Source organism: Temnothorax longispinosus, chromosome 11 (genome assembly GCF_030848805.1).
Source record: "Temnothorax longispinosus isolate EJ_2023e chromosome 11, Tlon_JGU_v1, whole genome shotgun sequence".
NCBI classification, from domain to species: Eukaryota; Metazoa; Arthropoda; class Insecta; order Hymenoptera; family Formicidae; genus Temnothorax; species Temnothorax longispinosus.
Genome location: NC_092368.1, coordinates 15539043 through 15554997, shown reverse-complemented (window position 1 = coordinate 15554997; position 15955 = coordinate 15539043). Strand labels below are relative to the sequence as shown.

Genomic DNA, 15955 nt, shown 5'->3' with positions numbered 1-15955 from the left:
GGCTTATTCCAGGCTCATTCCAGACCTCGCATATGCAAGGTCATTCTCTGCGCCGCAGTCGCGCCTCGCGCCGTCATTTCTTCTTCTCGCTCCTTCATGCCTCCTCCTTCTGTAATATGCGCGTTTGCGCAAACGTGATTCACGATGCTATTACCAATCATTTCGAAGAAGCGACCTCGGTCGCACCGAACAACGAGCGTATTCGAGGTTCCAGATTGTGCCGTAAAATTTACAGCTGGCAATTTAGATGTTAAAAGCTTCAGAATTATAAGAAATTATTTGGAATAATTCTGATTACGTATAAGGAAGAGCTTATATTACGAGAAACTTATTCTATTAAATTATATAATTACGTTATAAAGTCTATCTTATTTGCGTAAAGTTTATTTTATCTGCTCACGAAGGTACGTATTTCCCTGGTGTAATTGTTGATTACGATTCCTCGAAAGCTTCTGGAACGTTTTCCCGCGAGCTTGTCTCGCGCTGTCCCGGTTTTTGCTCGCGTATTTATCGCGCTCATCGCCGTTGCGTGCGTGCCATGCACATACTGTGCCTGCGTGCATGCGTGCGTACGTTCACACACTCGGACGCGCCCTAACCCACCTACGTGCATTTGCAAGCCCTACCGAGCACCGAGAATGCGGCGATTATGCAATCGTGGTCGCGCGGCGCAACGCGGGCGATATATATATATATATATATATATATATATATATATATATATATATGCCGGCGGTCTTATTTATCCGAGAACCATATCGATTCTACGCTCCGAAAATCACGCGTTTCGACGCCGCTGCGCTTAAAGCGTAGAATGCGCGCATTCGTCCGACCGCTTAGGCGCGCGACGCGAGAATCTCTCCACGGATTTATTTCATATATTTATTGCCGAGTCTCGGCGCAGCCGTAAATCTGCTTAAAAGGATCTCGACCGACTTAGACCCGTTCGGAGAAGAACGCGCGAGAGGCATGGAGTCCCGTTCGAATAAAAAATGCTGTTAATTCCGCCTCGCGTAATCGCCGCGTCTTCCGTAATCCCCGCTGATGCGCGATTTGCATTCTTATTGAAAGCACAGCGCACGCTTAGCTTCACCGTGACTGCTAATCAAGCGCCTTCTTGAACGTTTTCGCTCTGGGCAGGCAAGACGGCAGGACGAGCGGTCAACAGTAAATAGTCAATTTTATATTAATATGTTTCAACACTTTTCTCAAGCATTAATATATTCCGATACTTATGCATATAGAGATGAAGCATTGATAGGCAGCGTTTCTGTTTTAGCGCGTCGATTATGCGCGTTTCTCACGGATCGCCGCGAGCGGGTTTCTCCTTTTTTTTTCGCGTTGAAAATCCGCTCCGCCGCGCGCGCCGAATCTTGCCCGTCGCTTTACTTAATACGGCGCGATGCACTTGAATACCGGTGCTAAACCGACTCTTTTCAAGGCTCGTTATGTAAGGCGGCGCCCCTCCACCGCACGCCGCTGCGCGCTGTCGCGCGTAGAAATTCGTCGAAGTTTCGGCAGGCGAGACGCCTAATGACCGTGGCTCATCGACCTAGACGCATACGCAAGGTCATGCGGCCACTGCTCCAATGGTATTATAATCTCAACCTTCTCTCTGCCACAACCTCTCCCCCCCTTCCCCCGGCGGAGGTTTCCCCGCGCCGCCGCGCCGCGACGGCGGCACCCTTCCTTCCGTCCTGCTCGCCTTCTGTTGCCTCCGCTCGTCTTGCGCGCGAGCGTGTTCCGAGTTCCGAGCCCTAACCGCTTACCTTCTCTCTCTCCTCTCCCCCGGTTGCCTTCCCTTTTTTCTTTTTTTATCAACCGACATCAACGCGTTGCGTTCGACAAAGTTGCGCTCGCCGCGTATTACATCGAACAATCCCGTAATATTTATTTGCTTTCACACAGAATATATTTAATCCCTTGACTTAAAATACCAAAATAAAAGATTCTCGAAAATTAATGAAAGTTTATATAGAGAGGTTTTTGACGGTGCGGATGACGAATTTCAAATTAAAAAAATTTTTTGTCATAAAACTGTTTAAACTTTTTTTTTTCAAACATGATTTTAAAATTATTTTGAGCACACCCATAAACTTCTAAATGTACCTTGTTGCGGTTATTAATTTATTGTAAAACTTTAATATAACAAAATATTTCATGACGAGAAAATGCATTTTCGCAGCAGTGAACGCAGAGTTCAAAATGACGAGAATTCTCGTCACCGACAGTCAAGAGGTTAATATTTAATATATTATTTAACTGAGGTACCTTGTAAAATAGCAAAAAAGATATATTGGTTCTAAAACAATGTCGATTCGTTTGTTAATAAAAATCTGTGTTTGATATTTTCTATATTTAATCTGGTCAATTCAATGGAAAACGTACGTATTTAATAGCGTGTTTTTCACTGGCAGAGCTGGTGTGCACTCAGTGCACATTAAAGCCGTTGTACACTTATTTAATCTCTAATATTTAAAGTAAAATGCAAATATTTCGACTCTCTGATAAAATACCCAGTATATATTTTACCAAATAGTGCAATAAAGAATATTGAGGATTTCATGATTTAACCCGTTTATATTAAACATACACTTTATATATAACGTTGGTTTGTGTACGACGGCTTTAATGTGCACTGAATGCGCACCAGCTCTGCCAGTGAAAAACGCTATAATATATACTGTATGTACATTATGCATCGTTCAAGAGGCATGTGTCATTCGTTTTCTAAAATAAAATCTCTTAAACTCACATAAAATAAAACAATTAAGTCACACTGAGACATAATGAGTAATCAGAATAACATCAAACTTTATTTGCGGTTACGATTGAACGCGTGGCTTTTTAATGATGGTTACATGTATAGTAATTACGGAACAATTTAATTCACGAAGAAAAAAATGCGGCTGCATAATCTCTCTATTTATTCGATAAGCGTACGCTTCAGTGCGGACAGCACCTTATGCACGAAAGAAGCTACCTACATAGTCGGGGCTGGAATGCGTTTGCGAGCCTCGTGACGAGTAAGCGAGTACGGGGAATGCAGCCGATTATGCAACTAGTTGCACTGCTAGGTTCTTGTGTCACAGAGGGACGCTGCTGCAGGCAGCCTGCACACTGCATCGCGTCGATGCACTTTCGCGGATGGCCGAGCTCGCTTCTTTTTTCCTCCCCTCGCCTAATCGTCGCTTAATTATTTTGCCGTTAGTTCGCCGTCTAACGCGACGGCAGGCCATTAGGTAATCAGGATATTGGGCGGTGTCTCGTGTTAATTCGCAGTCGCTCTCGCTGCGATTCCACCCAACGATCAAACTCGAGCGAAATAGAATTCTCGAAATTAACAGAATTTGTCCGAATTTAAGTGTCCGATGTATAAAAGATGAAAGATATAATTTCGTATTATAATAAGTTAATTACTAATGGTAATAAATTTAAACTCGATTTATTATCAGAAACGCGTGACGTCTCGACACGAGTAAACGGTCGGATCATGCATTCGGGACACGCGGACGTTCGCGTGTTATCGATTTGCACGTTTAAATGCGATAACGCGAGAGAAACCGGCACGTGAATCTCCGGCGAGAGTAGTCGCGTCGCGTCGGACATGCCGCAAGTGATGTAACCAGTTTCTAGGCTTTCGTGTCATCCGTTGTCGGCTGTCATGGGAAAATACAGTGCGACATTGCACACGCTCCCCGGCCAGGGAGTACGTAATGTCGTAGCCGTCGGTGAATCACTCGATTTCACGCCGGTCTGTAATATATCAGGTGTATGTGCCGCCTTTATGCCTGTCACTCGCGCCGAGCCGAGGCGGGATGCGGTCTTAATCGATAACCCTGCCGTACCTGTCGTTGCGACTTGCGACGACGCGCGTTGCACCTCGTCGTCGCTTTACGATTCTCCCGATCGAATCGTCCGCCTTTACGCTGTTCTTCCTAACGGGAAACAGCCGGCCGCGTTCGCATCCGATTAATCTATTCGTTAACGGAAGCTTCGATGAAGTTTAATTTTCCTCGAACGTCTTTTGCAGCTATTTAATTCTTATTAGCGTTTAATTTGATACTTATTAATATATTACACGATACACATTTACTGTTATATTAAGTTAATTTTTGTTATACATATGTTGATTGTTTTTTGAATTATATATACGTAAGTTGCGAGTCTTTTACTCTGGCTGTTATTTTAAATACATTTATTTTCTGTATTTACAGTTGCAGAGAGAATTGCCGATAAAAGCTCCGGTGAGTCTTTATGATGCATCACGCGCGAATGAATATGCATATAGCGGAGCTAAAAGTGCACGTGCTCGTCTGTTTCGCGCTCTGTGTTTGGAAACATCTCTCCGCCTGTGAGTTAAAATACCAGGATGATTGCCTCGTCGCATTAATTAATCAAACTGGATGTGCGGCTGATGCCAAACTGTGCATCCGCTATGCGATATTCTGTGGCGCAACAATATTCGCGCGAAGCGCGAAAGTCGCTCTCTTTCTCTCTTTTTCCGTTCAGCAACGAGAACGTTGTTGCCCTTGAATGAGCGGTCGAGTGCAGTCGCGATCTCTCGCTCGAAGCGGGCCTATAAGGCTCGCGACGACGGTCGGAATACCGAAACTCGATTAACCCACCGAAACATCTGCTCGCTGTTCGAAAGCAACGAACATTGGAACTATTAATAGTCCTGGTGCAACTTAAGCCGACCTTGATTTTAACGTGTGGCGTGCACACGTGCTTGCTTTGCTGCAACCCTTTCGTTGTTAGGTACCGCATGCTCCTTGAATAATGTAAGTCGTCACCAGTGACCTTCCATTATTAAATAAAGACGTAAATAAGATTCTTTTACGTCAATATGTCGATGTGAAAACATGATTGATTAAGAAATCATCTGATAATCATGATGCAATTATTACAATCACGGGGCACTGTTACGTGCGTACTGCGAGATGAAGAAAAGCTTTTGACACAAATAGAAAACAGGAAGTCGTTCAAAAGGTTTCTTCTAATTTTTTTCATTATTATTATATAATATTAAATTATTAATAATTATAATTAGAATAAGTAAATCAGTTTGACTTTTTAAAAGTTTCAGATAAATTCTCTCGTCGTAAAATAATATTACAATTTTTCTGGAAAAAATTAATACGTTTAAAAATTGTTTCTGGAAAATTTAACGAATAAATTTATTTATCTCGAGAATCATTTCACTCGCAATGCAATTTCTGTCACGCGGAAATGAGACGTCGATGTTAGTGACGAAAAAATTCGATTTACTGTTCGAACCTGCGTCAACGTACAACTCACCCCGAGTCTCTCCGTGTTCGTCTCAAAATATCACGAAAGACATCCCGAAAATGTTAAGAGAGAGTCGATACCCTAGGAAATCATATCGTCCCCGAATCGAGCGACGACGACGACGACGAGCAGTCAGCAGAGCAGGCGAGGCGCGGCGTGGCGTGGCGCGCCTCCATCGAGCGCTCGCGCGCCGCCGTCGATGGGGGGGTTTGTGGGGCGGCATGGCGGGGCGACGAAGGGGAGGCGACAACGGACGCCCTTGAGCGACGGGCAATGCACCGTGCGAGGTTCAAGGCAGAACGGCGGTTGCCGTCGCGCCGCCGCCGCCGCCGCCACCGCCACCGCCGCTGCCGCTGCCGCCAGCCCCCTTCTCACCCTTCGCTGCCCCCTTCATCCGAACACCCCACCTCTGCTCGTTGCACTCCCTCCACGTCGTATCGCCTGGTGGCTCGGTGCAGCATGCAACTCTCTCTTTCTCTCTCTCTCTCTCCCTCTCTCTCTCTCTCTCTCTCTGCGCCCCTCTATCTGGCTCCGCCGTGTCGCTCCCTTTCTCCTCTCCCTTCACCGCCCCTTTCACGGCATCCCGAGTCCTCCGAGGACGCGCCATCGTGGCGGATCTTGACCTATTTTTGCGGGGGAGGGAGGGACCCGAGGGGTAGGTAGAGCGCCGCTGGTTTTCTTCGCGTTGTCGAAATTTAAAACTGGAAGTTTAATGGTGAAAAGAAGATGAACGCGAGTGAACCCTGAAACAACGGAAGACGTTCATTGAGGGTGAATTCGAGTCGAATATTGCGAATCGAGGTGGTAATACGCGCGCGTGCGCGGACTAATGGTACATTACGGTAATAAGAAAATATATGCTAATAATTAACAGTGTAATGATCAATAAACACGTAATGTGCTCTACTGTAATAATAATCAAGCAGTATGTATTACTTTATAATTATGGGTAATAATAAATGTAATAATAATATTAATAATATATAATTTTCATATTATATTTATATAATATTGAAGCCTCAAATTAATTTTAACTCGTTAGTCGATTTGAAACCTGCGTATAAAAATAGCGACTCACAGTTTGACTTAACGTACCGTAAATTATTGCAAATGCATTCGCGAATGTGCTTGCGGGATGCCGTTCTCATCGAATGCCGTTCTCTGTGTTCCACGAATTTTGTATAAACCTTCGTAAACTTTGTAAGAATCCAGATGACGATGTTTAGACTTTCGGCCCCGGTCGCATCTGCCACTGATACTGCGCTTGATCAGAGACACCCTGTATACACGGTTGAAGGTTACGCGCACGGAGGGGAAACGAATGGTCGGATGGAATGCGTGTGAAACTGGAGGAAAGGGTGAAGAACAGGGGAAGGGGGAGGGGGTTGAGCAAATCTACGACCGTCCGCGCGCGTGTTCCCGCGGTTGCACGTCTCTCGATCTTTTGTTTCGCGTTTCGCGACGGACCTTTAGTCACGATCATTTGGAAAAGTGCGAAAAAACCCTTCCTCCCGACTTCTCTCCCTTCTGTAACACTTGCGGACCTCGCCCCGCCGTGATCTGTTTTTTCGCTTTACCTGAAATATAAACGACGACACAATTTATAGCATTCTGCACTTAAGACGTAATGGTTTTACTTTAATTTTAGTATCGCGCTTCTCTGCATGACTTTGCTAATTGTAGTTGCACTTTAGCGTTGCACTTGGACTGTGAAATAGATATCCATTAATTTCCGTAATCGCGACTGTTTCGAAACGTAACCAAAAGAAGGCTCCCGGCATCATTTCGCGTTCGGAACCGAGGGCGGCAAGGAATTTATTACAAGAATCCCACGTTTCCCGAGGTCCCCGAAAATCTCCCAAAATCTCGTACGTGCGTCACTCGCCGAGCGTTGCACCGGCGCGGCCGAACTAACATGCGCTCACGTGGCGCGTATATCTCGGATAAACATTTTTCTTTCGGCGCCGATATCTGTTTTGAAGATTCGTGCTCGCGCATCAAGTATTATATATTTAGTCCTGTCGCGGGAGGAGGGGGAGGGGGGAGGGGGCGCATCGTTCGATGAACAATGACGCTGGTTAGATGTAGTCGAAATAGGGGATTCCGTCACGTTGCAGCAATGTGACCGGGGATGAGGCCTCCGCACAGGTCGCCGACTCACGTTTCCCGTGTAATCCGGCCTTAAAATAGAACGATTATTCGAACTCTCTCTCCGCGGGCTTCGGCCCGCGTCGCACGGAGTCGGATTTATATTCCCGAATTATGATCCCTCTCGAACTGCGAGTAACACAGAGAAGTAACCGGCGAATAAAACTCGGTATTTCGTGTGTTGGTATAGATAAGCAAAAGTTGGAGTGAGCCTCAATTAACGTAAAAAACGGAATTGGAGTTAAAAATCTCACAGTAATTTTAAGAAAATGATCAAAGAAAAATACAAGATGACAAAAATCGGAAACAATTTTAATGAAGAACTAGTAAAATAAAAATAAAATTTTTTGTTTAAAAATTACCATGTTTATATGCAATTATTCTCATCAAGCTCATTCAATTAGCTTCAATCGCTGTGCCATGAATTAAACTAGCGGTTTTTTCCTAATCTCATAACGACGTCGCAATTCTTCTATCCCTATATTGCATTTTTTCCGGATGCATTCCCAAACTAGACAAGTTCATATCTTCCGAAGGGCAGCGTGGAGCAGTATCTCGCGGTCGGGAATTCGTCATCGAAATTTCTGGAAGGCAGGCGAAGCCTATGGCGAAGGAGAGAGAAAGAGAAAGAGAGGGAGAGGGAGGATAGAGCGCATTGGCCCGGGGCGTCCGGTCTATGACTCAGGAATGACCCTCGTTGAACCGGGAGCGCGGCGCAGCCCAAATGCACCGCCGCGCCGCGGAGAGCAGACGTCTTTCGGCCGAAGGCCGAAATTCACGAGGCGCCCGCGTTCTTAGCTCCGTCAAAACTGAAAATATCACGAGCACCGTCGACTACTGGCGTCGTCGTCGCAAGAAAAATTCGCGGCCCGCGTCTCTCTGGCGTAAACGAGATGAGCACGTGGACGAGAAAAATCCAATTCGCGCTCCGATGATGGATCCTCCGCCGACGGGAATGAATGGGAGAAAGAGAGAGGGTAGAGAGACAGAAGGAGCGCGTTGCGATCGACGAACGTCATCGTTACATTTAAAGTAACATGCCGGTTACTCCTGTTTGCGCGCGATAATTCGCCAAATTAATGTTGTTTGAATGAAATCCGATTAAATTGTGCCACGGCGGCTAATTGGGGCGTGACGACAAAACGTGTTTTTCGACGCTCTCGTCGTGCATGTTTACGTTATTTAATATGCGCATGCATAAGCTTTAAGAATAAATCTCGATCGACGTTCAACGACCGATTCATGCGGCGATGTGATGACGACGCGGCGTTTTATCGCACTTTTTGTTTGTTTTCTCCGCCGTTTTTACCGCTTTTTGCGTCTTTGTGCTTTCTGTATCGAACATCGGTCGTTCAACGCTCGGTGTCGCGTACTTACGCGCGAGAGTTTTGCAACGCCCGTCGCGCGCAATCTGCCATGATTTATTTCGCGATTGCAATTAATAAACCTCGTCACAGCGCGCGATCTTATCGCGCCTCCCTTTTTATCTGTTTTTATTCAAAGTGACATCAAGACTTACTACATCTGTAATCGGTCGATCATGTCACTATCGCGTCGTTCGCTCTCGCTTTCGGATTTTCCTTTTTTTTCTTCCCTCTCCCCCGTCTCGGCGGTAAACACATCTTACACGCTTGCAAAACATTTAGCGATATTTTTTATCATATGCTATTTTCTCGCATTACTCGCGGTAGGAAAAAAGTGCTCGGAAAAACGTGCGAGCTCGCGTTGCGCACGGCGCATAAAATTACGATAAATTGTCTTAAGCGTTTAATCATTCAAATCAGGCGCGTACGAGGAATAATTTGTCGATCGCAAATTGGTACATTGTATAAGAAAAACTCCTCTGTCGGGTACGCAAGTTATAAGAAGTAATTCGTGCGATAGTGCTATGTTTTTTTTTATGAGAGTTAGCGTTTAGCACTCGCGAGATTATAAACGACCGCCCGCGCCGCTGCGCCGGAAGCGGCCGCGGCGGGGTCCGCGCTCGCGCGCGGTTGTCTAAAGTTCATATTTTTAAACCGGGCCTTCTTTATGCTTCCTCCGCTGCCTTTCGTTTCGCGACGTTTCCAACAGCAACATTTAAATGCCAATCGGCGGTCCGTTGCCCCGCCGCGCGCCGGTCCGTAGCGCAACTATAAACTCGACTCTTTGCTTCTACGGGGCCGCAACAGTCGACCGCACAGTCATTTCCGGCCGTTCAGACATTTTTCCCGAAATTTCAATGTGCAACGCGAGTTCAGTCATCGACCTCTCCTCGCGCGTTTCGCATATGCGTTCGCGCGCGAGCGCACACGCACGCGCGTGCTCGCCGTGCGTGATAACGGCCGCGGCGAGCTGCACTTGCATCGCGCTCGAGTTCGTTGCGGATATAGTCATATGTTTGCTGTTGCGTCACGGGATGTTTGCCCGTTCACTTATCCACGTGCGTCTTTATCCTCGTTCTTTCCTCGGGGCCAGCAAGCGCATCTAAACGCGTAGCACGGCTCGCCGTGGATCAATACCCGAAATTCACCCCGCCCTCGCTGCGCGATTAAAAGCTCATTTCGTGTTTTTGTTATATACCGTTGTTTATAATTATTCGCGTTTTTGTTATCTGTTTTATTATTTAAACATATTAAATAATTAATATGGCATTTAATAAATAAATCGCGTCCAATCTGCAACTGTTACGACAAACGTGGAATTTAAACTGATTTTAAACGTTTCTTGGAATTATTTTGAAGTTTTGAGATATTTTCGTTCTTAATATTTTTTATTATGTATAATAATTTAAAGCGTATTTTAAAATCGAATTGCGTTACTTGAATTTTCTCAGGATACATTTGGAAAAATAGTGAGCCGCGGAGTAACTCGATGCTCGCGATCTGGTCATTCCTCCGTCGAGGATATGAGCGATAAAGCGTGCGCGATGTAATCCCGTCCGTAATACCGGATCTCTTCGAACAGTCGGAATTGTTAAGTGTCGACTAATGCGAAAGAAGTCGTATTACTCGAGCGATCGTACAGGAGGGGAGCCGTTAATTCTCGCGCTTATTTGACATTAGCGGCGCGCTTCTTCCCCTGCGCTTTATTTCGCGGCCGGTAAACCGTAAAATGCGCCTGAAGCACCTCGATCCCGAGCCGAGCCGAGCCGCCGTGTATATAGGTATATACGCGGGGAAGATTAATGACTTCATCTCTCCGCGAAAGACGCCGCGAAGACACCCGTCGTCGTGATCAATGCGCGTCGCGGAACGCATCGCGCCGATCGTCGCGTTTATTTGGACCGGGAGATCGATGTTCTCGGGTGAGCTTTACGAAGAGCACGATCGGGTCAGTCACGCCACCGCGGTGGCGGCTCGAATGTACGCGCATCGTTTATTTCCAATGCGCCCGGAGTCATGCACGCGAGATCGAAACACAATGGCCGTTTTGCGTGTCGGATTCCGCTCGCTAAACGCGGCGAACGATTTCGCTCCGGCGTGTTTCGGAGAGCCATAAATAATCCCGGCTGTTGCGCGCGCGTAGATTCGTGTAAATCAAACGATCTCGCGGCGATCGGGGCGCGAGCGAGAATCGCACGCGCGCGCGTTTTCGACAAGATCCGAGCACGCGGGATGGGAACGCGAGAAGGAAGGTGGACGACAGCGGGGAGACGCGGGGAAGAGGTGGACACGGAGACTCAATAGGTGACCTTGGCAGGCAGAGTCCTTTAAGAGAGCCGAATGGTCAACGTTCCGGGGACCTTCGGAGTCTCGTAGTCACGGACGGCCAAACTGCATCCAGACGCTCCCAATAAAGCTCGCTCGCGCTCGCTTGTACGTCTGCATCTGCAGGCGGAGCGCGCGCGCGCGCTCGCTCGAACTCTCTCCCGCACCTTGCCCATACCCGGCTTTGGCGCGGGTATAACTCTCCTCTCCTCTCCCCGGCGAGGGAGAAAGAGAACTAAATCCGGATCCTTGCGAATCCGAAGAATTCTTTCTTCGGCGTTCGCAAATCCACGGGGCGGACAGCAGCTCGTTTCGCCCGTCACGCGCGCGCCTTCGTAAGAAAATTCACGCGGCCGACCGATGACGTGAATTGGTGTGTAACTACCACTCGTTAACCCTTTCTTGGGCGCCTGCTCTCAGACTGCAATGCCGCTGCGTTTCTTTTTCTTTGTTTTACTTACAAAATTAGTTTCATGATCAGCGGTTAACGTTTTAACGAGAGGAGAACGGGAAACATGGATTGATTAATTATTAGATAATTATATATGGACTTTAATAATTAGATTATTAATGTATTGCAAATAAGAAAAAGAACACTGTGTGCCTAAAATTTCAGCAGCGGTATTTGTAGAATATGATAGATCTTGTTACGGCCAGCAAGAGTTAATTGTTGATGATAAATAACACAATTAATAAAATGCGAGGCATTATGAATAATATATAGATCTAAGGATTTTAGAAATTTGAAATTTTTTAGCTCATTATAAATAAATACATAAATAGATATACAGATTATATATAAATACATATATATAAATTTATAGAATATTATACAAATAAATATATAAGTATATACGAGTATTTTCGTAGAAAAGAGACAGATCCGTTATACAAATCATTGAACAGAGGTTTCTTGATTGATTTATTAACCCAGTTTTGCAGCTTATTATTAGATTTCTTACATTTTACGCCGGTATGATTTTTCTCTTTTTCTTTCCACAATAAATTAGCAAGTAGATAAGCAGTAAATGTATGTACTATTAAAAATAATAGACTACATTGATCACGAGTAATTCAAATTAATTCTCTCGATAAAAACGTGATTAACGACTTTTTTTTATTAAAAGCCGATATTTATTCTTTGCATTCGTTAAATATGCGAACAGGAAATTTCTATCATTTAATACGTGTGTTACGAGTCGTATTTAAGTAACGATTAATTTTATATTCGGGTCAACTTGTACAAATTATTTTCGTCAAATTCACCATTGCATTGTGCCAATCGTAATTACATACATTTTTACTCGTGTATAAAAGCGTCTCGCGAATTACGTTAATTATGTACACGCAAATTTCCCTGCACATCCTGTCTATCTTCACGTCTGCTGTACAAATCCAGCGTTACAAAGTAAAGACAAGCGAAAGAGGAGATTCGGAAACATGTCGTATTAAATATTTTGCGCTATCGTTTAAATAATTAAATGCATTAAAAGGCTGGGATCGTTATCACACTTTTGTATAATCGCCGCGAAGAGAGAAAGAAAAGATTCGCGATGTATCCGCTCGTTAATTGATTAAATTGCTCTCGAGTATATATGTTTAATGAAGAAAAACGGAATAATTGATATGATAATGACGTTTCGCGGTTCCGCCGAGAAATGTGACAGCTGATAAATTATCGAGGTGCGCTTGCGGTGAAAAGTTATACATGAGTCTCATTGTTTATTGACTTTAATGGCCGCGATTTAAATTCGCGATCGGCTAATTAGACTTTCTACGCCCGTTAAATTCACGGCGTTCTGACGTGTTCAAGCCGGCCACGATTTGTGCGACGAATGTCAATAAGTCGTTAAATTCCGAATCATTCATAACAAATTGCGTCGATCGCGCGTCACTCGTGCGTCGCGAGGAACGACAATATATTTTTAAGCAGGTCGATGACTTCCGTTCTTGCAGGCAATGACTGAAAACAATTCGTGTGTTCGGCGAATAATTCAGAGTGAATTCATTCGATCAGCAATAGCTGAAGCACGTACGTAAGTCGCGCTGTTGACTTGTCAGTTATATAAATTTCTGGCCTCTTTTCTTAATCCATGACACATGTGATTCCTGTAATAGATTATTGTTAGCCATAATTGCGGCTATATTGGCAATGCAGATTGTTTCGATCAGTGTTGTTGCCGATCAATGTTGTACTTCGCACTTAACAGCTCCGATGATTCTATCTCGCTTTCCGTCCTTGAGCATTTTTTTCTTTCATTTTTTTTCCACAAATACAGGCTCGATCGGGAATCGAGCCCAACGTGCGATGCGGCATGACGGTCGTCCTCGAAAAGGAGATGCAATAAGAGATAATTGTATTTCCATTCGCGACAGTGACGTCAGTTTCGATTGCGCGCGCGAGCGCGCGCGCAATAACGACGGCTGTGTATTTCTCGCGTTATCATTCCACACCTGTCGAACTTCTCCTCGGGCATAATTTTCATAATTTCCCGATCTTTCGCGGCGCGTTTGAGGTACCCCAACGCAAGGAAACACGGAACCAATCGAGGACCCGCGAATCATTAAGCTGCGAAGCGCACGTAATTAACGAGCGGAAAGAAAAGTATTTTCTTGATCCGCGGGGTTATCCCGCGAGACGTGTTTAGTAAACGCGCGTAACGACTCGCGTCAAACGCCCTTGTATCGCGGCGACAAACAAAGAGTACGATAGCGCTCGTGGGGAAGCTCAAATAGACAAAGATAAACCTCGTCGGTTCTCTCGTTTCGCAAATTCGCGCGGGGCGGTGAGGACGGAGGGGAAGGGCGATTGGAACGAATTGTGTAACGATCGCCAACGGGAGCGTTATCGCGGTGACGAGAGCGCGGCAATACAATAATCCGGATCTCCGCGAATCATCGGCCGGTCGAAGGCGAACCGTGCGATCGACGATCGCGCTATATTTGCACGCGGCGTGGAGCAGAAGCACGAGAGGGGGGGGGGGAACCAGGAACGGACCCCGTGGCCCGTCGGACACTTTGTTTATCTACGTGGCCGTTGCAGAAAGGCCTGGCTGCAGTTGGCCGCGGCGGTAATAGTCGAAGGCCAAGTCAAACGCGAGTCGATGACTCCTTTCTTTCTGGTCTCTCTCTCAGCTGGCCGCGAGACGACGACGCGGCCGTGCTATACGGATCAATTCAGGGTCGTAACGATCCACCTCGCGCCTCCACCGTCGTCTTTTTCCCAAGCGGCAGCGGCGCGGCGGCGCCGGGGTAGGGGCACGATCTCAGGGTCGCGTTTTCGCGAGAGATGATGAGAGAGAGGGGGGCGGAGGTGGAGGAAGAGGTGGTGGTGGAGGCGGCGGCGGCGGCGGCTGTAAAATATTTCGAGCCAAGGAAAGCCAGCCGCGCATTTAGCCAGCCTTCTCGGCTGATCCTTTCCTAATTTTTTAATCCTCCTGACGAGGGAAACGAGATTCATTGAAGGATAATTCTTCAAAAAAATTTGTAATCTTAAGTCGCTTTCTCTCTTCTTCTTCCGAATCCGAATCCAAATCCGATTTGTCCAGCACGTCCATCGAAATGTCTCTGTCGACGCGACGGGAGTTCCGTTTGCCAATCGTCATTTTCGCGGATAGCTTCGCCTACGGCGACTTCGCGAACGTGTCGGGACATGCGAATGTACTTATCCCCGAGATGGAAACGTCGAACGGCGGCGACTCGCTGATTACCTCGCGCACGTTTTTGACGTCGCAGTTAGGCGAGCGATAAGGGGGAACGCGCGGGTCGGGAGAAAGTATTTCGCTCGATTGGCGCGCATTGCCACGGCCGTCCTCTACGTTGCACACGAGTCGCTTAATGATGTCGTTGACTCGTGCGACCGACTCGCGCGCGCGCGCGCGCTCGCTCGCTCGCTCGCTCGCGAGGCAACCGTATCGCAAAACCGCCCGCCCGGACCGGATACGCTCCCGGAATAAATTATTCGGCGCCGTCGTTTCGAACGAAGCGGTCAGGTGCGATACATGCTAACGAATATGAATACGAAATCGTGACGCCACGCGCAAACTGTGCTTGAGTACTCGCGACGCGACGCAGGAAGTCGAAACCAACTTTGACGTCGAAGCTGTATCGTTTTTACTCGGATAATTAGTAAATGTATTAAAATATAATATTTTAAAATGATAAACACTAGATACAATGAGTTACAAAATTACAGTTAAGATAATAAGTATATTTTATATTTTTTCCGTAAATAAAAAATAACAATTTATATAATAATTTCTATAAAAAATTGGGATTTTAATTTGTGGAGCTACAATAGACACAGTAGTCTCTCTTATTCGCGGGCCCAATCACGAATTTATCATTTATCGTGTCGCGCCTAAATGCGCACTCCAGAAAAAAGAAGTGCAGCGCACACCCACGACGACGACGCGGTCGCGCTCTTTCGTGGTGGGCCCCAGTTAGAGCTATCGCGAGTTTCGCTCGCTATAGCCTGGTCGGCGGGGCACGGGGGAGCACCTTGTGGCATCTCACGGTGAGGCTGGGGGGAGTACGGCCGGGCCGGAGCGGGGAACGGGCCGGCGGAGTAGGGGAGCGGGTCGGTGCAGCGCAGCAGCAGCAACGATGCAATTAGGCGAGTTATGCAGAATGACGTCACACTTCGGTCCGGGGTAACTGTGCTGAGTCAAGGACAGCCTGCCCAAGGCCCTGCCGAGCGACCCCTCCCTCCCTCACGCCTTCCCTTTTGCCCATCGCGTGGAAGCCCACTCCTCTCGTCGCCTCGCGCGAGTCTCTCTCTTTCTCTCGCGCCATCCGGCGTCGCGTTTTCTCTTTCTCTTTTTTCT

The 15955-nt window shown here is 46.6% G+C and overlaps 1 long non-coding RNA gene across 1 annotated transcript in view; it reads left to right on the top strand.

The window, feature by feature from the left end:
* The window catches only part of LOC139822363 (uncharacterized), a 93593-nt gene that overhangs the window by 37862 nt on the left and 39776 nt on the right, over positions 1 to 15955 (top strand). Inside the window, exon 4 of the long non-coding RNA XR_011734496.1 lies at positions 4218 to 4247. This is a non-coding gene — a long non-coding RNA (uncharacterized lncRNA). The remainder of the gene's footprint in view (positions 1 to 4217; positions 4248 to 15955) is intronic.